Consider the following 6,728-nt stretch of genomic DNA (forward strand, 5'->3'; position numbering starts at 1 on the left):
CATTTAAGGACTCACAGTACAGAATTTTCCAATGAGCAAATCCGATGTCATATAGATAGCTATAAAAGGTCCATGACATGATATAAGTTAAACAATTCTTACAAAAAAACAAAATAAAACCCTGATTTTTGGCAAAACAAATATGATTAACAGCTACAGACGACTACCACTGAAGTAAAGGCCCCTGAATTTGGACGAGCACATATAGAATGGTGGGGCTAATTATGTTTGTGAGCGCTTAAATCTACCCTAATTCTTAAAATTCTTCTCTAACATGGTCAGTGGTGTACCAGCATATTATAAGAACAAACTTTACAGTAGTTAGAAATGACTTGACTCATCTGATTTGCACAAAGCACAAAAAACTTATATGAAGACAAAAGACACAAAGTACCAATCTAAGGGTACTCACAGATACCGAACTATACCATAGTTCAAAGCCAATAACAAATTATAGACCAATTTTTTTGTCCTTTTTTTATGAAATGGCTTTACCTGTTGACCAGAGGTCAGTCAACATAAATTGTGTGCTGTAAATTCAGAAAATATTGCATGCATTTATTATCACCAAGATTGAAGATGAAAATATAAGATTACTTATTGCAAATTCAGGAAAATCTGCATACAGATATATGTATTCAATTTAGAATGAGATTTCTTATTATTGTGATATTCACACAGTCACTTTTTTTTGGCATTTATAAAAACAATACATTAATTATTGAATTTACAGTAATTAGATAAAAGACTCTTACTACACATAAGCATTTTGAAATCAGAAATGTATGGAAAAATACGCAAATGTGAAAGTTGTTTATAGATAAATCATGTTATCCCGTACTAAGGTATTAGTCAGAACACTTCAACAGATAAAGTGTAAAGAATTCATAAACAATATGAGAAAAGCATGGCCTGATGCAATGCCAAAATATAAGTAAATGATATTGACAGGATATAGGACTGTTAGTCTTTATACCTCTACAACAATACATTCTATGTAGAACCATGTACAAAAAAGCAACATTTAAAACTGTAAATCTAAATGAATTTATTGCATAACAAACAGACAGTTGCTGAAAATTCACAAGGTTTCACCATTAGCAAGTGAGATGCACATCTTGAATTAATAGAGTGAAAACCTAGAAATTGAAAAACTGGGTAGACAACTGGTGGGAGGAGTTCAAAAATTTCAAAAAGCTGCCACTATTCCTTTAAGAATGGTCTGACATGACCAAAACCAACTTTATTTAGACTGCCACTATTCCTTTAAGAATGGTCTAACATGACCAAAACAAACTTTAATTAGACTGCCACTATTCCTTTAAGAATGGTCTAACATGACCAAAACAAACTTTAATTAGACTGCCACTATTCCTTTAAGAATGGTCTAACATGACCAAAACAAACTTTAATTAGACTGCCACTATTCATTTAAGAATGGTCTAACATGACCAAAACAAACTTTAATTAGACTGCCACTATTCATTTAAGAATGGTCTAACATGACCAAAACAAACTTTAATTAGACTGCCACTATTCATTTAAGAATGGTCTAACATGACCAAAACAAACTTTAATTAGACTGCCACTATTCCTTTAAGAATGGTCTAACATGACCAAAACAAACTTTAATTAGACTGCCACTATTCATTTAAGAATGGTCTAACATGACCAAAACAAACTTTAATTAGACTGCCACTATTCATTTAAGAATGGTCTAACATGACCAAAACAAACTTTAATTAGACTGCCACTATTCCTTTAAGAATGGTCTAACATGACCTAACACCAATTTAATTTAGTTGCCACTACTCCTTTAAGAATGGTCTAACATGACCTAAACTAACTTAAATTAGGTTGCCACTATTCATTTAAGAATTATCCAACATGACCTAAACTAACTTTAAATATTTTACCACTATTCCTTCAAGAATGGTGGTTAATGACCTAAACCAACTTCAAATAGGCTGCTACTATTCCGTAAAAAATGGTGGTTAATGATCTAAACCATCTTCAAATAGGCTGCCACTATTCCTTTAAGAGTGGTGGCTAATGACCTTAATTTCAAATAGGCTGCCACTATTCCTTATAGAATGGTGGTTAATGACTAAAACCAGCTTCAAATAGGCTGCCATTATTCCATAAGGAATGGTAATTAATGACCTAAACCAACTTTGTCGTGTGAAGAGCAAGGTGGCACCAAAATTTAATTGAAATTTACTCTTATTATACTCTTTCAGAATTCTATGTGGAAACCAAAAACTACATCAAACTAGGACCAAGAAATTCTTAAAATGATAAATTAAAAAAAAAATATATATAAAAAATCAGAAATTTTTTTGAAGGACAAGCTCCTACAATGCTTTTTTATGCCCCACCTAGGGGCATTATGTTTTTCGGTCTGTGCGTCCGTTCGTTCGTCCGTCCGTCCGTCCGTCTGTCCCGCTTCAGGTTAAAGTTTTTGGTCAAGGTAGTTTTTGATGAAGTTGAAGTCCAATCAACTTGAAACTTAGTACACATGTTCCCTATGATATGATCTTTCTAATTTTAATGCCAAATTAGAGCTTTGACCCCAATTTCACGGCCCACTGAACATTCACCTTTAAACAAGACACCAACATTAGAAAAAGTAGAAAATTTTCCAAAATAAATTATTAAAAAAGCTTGAAATATTATGTGAAGGACAAACTGCTACCAAACTTTGTTTAAATGATACACTAATGACCATGCATTTTTAAACATAGAAAATATAAGAAAAGTTCAAGTACTGGTAATTTATAATCATTATAGTAAATGAACCCACCAATCACATTCAAACATTACAACAAAAAAATATTTCAAAATATGCTGAAAAAGTTGTGTGAAGTATTAGTTTGAATAATATATCTATGATCAGCATTTCATTCTAATGAGCTGAAAACAAGCCCCGTCCACAACGGCAATAGCAATATACTAGTACATTTTAAATATAAGTGAAAATTTTCCGAGAATCTTGCAGAGAGTTGGACTGATTGCTTCGGAAGCTAAGTACTAGTAGATTGAATATTAGGCTTAGTATCGTTAATCTGCACAGTGTCAATTGTTGACTTAAATCCAAATGAGTAATAGAATCTCTAGTTAATATCATGATGATTCACAAGTAGCAGTAACATATAGAAGATGAATTATCAACAAAACAACTTTTAATAAATATCAAATTGAAAATTCTGTAGAAAGAACTATATGTACTATCATACCACATCTTCACTTTTATATCTATGTTTAGTATGCACGTAAAAATCGTACGTAAAAATCCTAACATATTGAAAATCAGTTTACTTCAAAGTGCCTTTTCTCACATACCTCTCATCAAATGATATGTTATTGCCACTAAAACTTTCGTTTATTTGATATGAAAAAATAGAGGATCACTATATTCGATTTTGCTGTATAAATCATCCAAATGTCTCTAGCATCTAAAAAAAAAGTGATAAAAGAATATTTCTATGCACAGTGCAGTCATAACGCTGGGACTATACTATCGGGACTGGAAACTGATCGATTTGTTGAGATTTCATTGTCCCGATAGCGGTTAGTATAATGGTTTGACTATTCGGTGTTTTTTTACGCTGTGTAGAAAAAATTAACTATACTTACTTAAAAAGCTAGAGGCCCTATATAGCCTAAGTCTCTCACCTAGGTCTATGTGCATCTTCAACATTGTAGACAACTGTTTACAGTTTCCCTCTATGTTATTTAGTTTTTGCCCAAAACACAAAAGAGTGTAAACAAAAATCGTCAATTGAGGGCAATCACTACTATCTACTAACTTTTTCGGCAGAACTTGACCTGATTGCAGATCTTGTCGTATTGATCATTTTTTGTCATTTATAGTTTCTGTCTCTTTTGTTAATAAGCAAAAATTGATAAAAAAAAACGTCATTAAAGAACAATAACTCCAAAACAAGTCGACTGAAGAATTCAACCATTACAATTATTTTTAGATCTTGTCTTGCTGATCACTTTTGCTCTTTAAAGTTTCTACCTATCTATTACAGTTTTTTTAAGATTTGAGGCAAAATGACAAAAATATTGTTAAAATGGTCGTTAAAGGGCAACTACTCTAGTAACGAGTTGACTGACAATTTCCGCTATTTATCTTATTTGAATATTTTGTCTTGCTGATAATTTTTGCTGTTTAAATTTATGATAGCTTTCAAGAAAATGGGCAAAAATGGAAAATATAGTAGTAAAATTCGTCATTTTAGGGCAATATAACTCCTATAAAAAGTCGTCTGACAGTTTTGACGTAAATAGACAATAGATAGAGTTTAACATACTGAACATTTTTGCCCGTGTCAGATTTTCTCTATTTATAGCGGGTTTCAAAATAATAGACAAAACTTGCGTTTTACTCCCTATATAATGTTCTATTTTTAGCCAGATCGGCCTTCATGGGAATCCGGGTCCGTTCGTACATAAATAAATAAAAATAGGGCGAACGAACCCAGGGCGAACATGTAGTTAGGGCGAACATGTAGTTAGGGCGAACGGACCCGATACCCCTTCATGGTTGGCTGCCGGACACATTTGGCCCTTGACCCAATTTAAATTTTATATCAATAAAACGGATATTTCAGTAGGAATAATATATCATTTTGAAAGAAAATTCGACGAACATAAATTTCGAAAAATTGCAACTTATAAAGACTTCTATAAATATTCTTTTTATCCAAACACCATATCTTACTGGAATTCACTACCTGAAAATGTATGACGGTCTGAAACCCTGGAATCCTTCAAAAGTGGCATATCCACCATAACATTTAAAGGATTCACCAACTTATTTTACCACCAAAGCCACTGTACGTAATGTATTTCAATAGACTGTTTTATTTTATTGTTTATGGTAAATTTAATTAAGTCCATATGTCCATAGCACACAAGTTCCGGGTAGTTTTACACTCCTATCCAGGGGCGGATCCAGCCATTTTAAAAAGGGGGGTTCCCAACCCAGGAGTAAAAGGGGGGGATCCCACCATATGTCCCCATTCAAATGCATTGATCGACCAAAAAAAAGGGGGAGTTCCAACACCCGGACGACCGCCCCTCCCCCCCCCCCTGGATCCGCCACTGCTATCTATAAGTCTACTCCCGTATTTGGATGAAGAAGACGACGTCAATTACTGATTTTTTTAATATATTTACGTTTATTCTATACATTTGTACTACTATTTTTCTAGATATTTTTAAAATGTCTTCGAAAGTATAATAGTTACATGTACATATTTCAATTATATAGGTCCACATGCACTAGTTGCATGCAAAATTTAATAAAATTCCACGGGATCATCCATTTACATTATCTCAGACAAACAATCAATCAACGTCAAAGTGATATTTTTGACAGAAAATACATTATTTAACATTAAAAAAAGATTTTAAAGGTGGTTGTGAGTATGACAATTTACTTAGATTTAGTTCGTGTTGCTCAGTTTATAGTTTTCTAAGTTGTGTTTTCTATACTTTTTTGTTGTTTTTCGTTTTAGGCATCGCGTTGTGAATTTGTCATCGACTTATGAGTTTGAATATCTCTTTGGTATCTTCCGCATTCTTGGCATGTATCCTACATCCTCTGTATTGCAAAGTATACGTAATGTGGCAATATTTTGGATTTTGATAAATTTTGTTTGCATTTTGAAACAGCTTAATCTGAATATCAACGACATGATACATGTCGCATTAATTATTCCTCGTCAATTTCAAATTTGTGAATAAATGTAAAGAATATAATATTCCTTGTTCATTTTGATTGTGTTTCTCGAAAAAAGTCAATATATTTTTGCTGTAAACATTTTCTTTTAGATGATACAAGAATGTATTTGTTTTATACGATTCTGAAACATGAATAAAAAGAGATTTGGGATATAGGGCACAATAACAAAAATCACCAATAGGCATCTAGAGGAAAACATAGTCTCCCATGATAGACATTCGTCTATAAATATGATGCTCTAAGTTGTCCGGAGTCTATATATTTTGTGGATAAGACATTAAAATATGGCATAAAATATGTACTGACGTGAAAATGTGTTTGATTTAGGTCTACAATGCCTTTTAATTTCGCTATTGATTTGGCCTTCCAACTATTTCGACTCGAATGCACTGGTGAGTTTCATGCTGACGAAACACGCGATTGGTGTACTTAATTATGATCCTGGAATCTTTGTTGAGTTTTTGTCTCGCCTTGACGAAGTCAAAAAGCGAGACATAGATATGATGTTTCTGGCGGCGGCGACGTCAACAATGTATTACTTTGTGATTAGGTCTAGTCTATAGTGAACCACTAGTGGTAGGTCAATGATATTTGGTATGTAGTTGTATTAGCATTGGCACATCTATAACAATGGAGATTATTTGTCCCCGCTCCCTCAGTCATGGTCTATTGACTTTGAATCTTTTGCTTAGTTTTCATGTATTAGTTTGTGATTAGGTCAGTTTAAGGGAAACTGTTAAAGGTAGGTCAATGATAATTGGTATGCAGTTGTATAAGCATTAGCACATCTCATTTCCATGGAGAATATTTGGTCCTTACCCTTAAGTCACGGTCTATTGACTTTAAAACTTTTGCTTAGTTTACCCGACTAGTTTGTGATTAGGTCAGTTTAAGATGAACCACTAATGTTATGTCATTTATATTTCATATGCAAATGTATTGGCATATGCAAGTTTCATTTCCATGTGGATTA

The sequence above is a fragment of the Mytilus californianus genome, unplaced genomic scaffold (assembly GCF_021869535.1).
Source record: "Mytilus californianus isolate M0D057914Y unplaced genomic scaffold, xbMytCali1.0.p SCAF_6, whole genome shotgun sequence".
In the NCBI taxonomy this organism is placed as follows: Eukaryota; Metazoa; Mollusca; class Bivalvia; order Mytilida; family Mytilidae; genus Mytilus; species Mytilus californianus.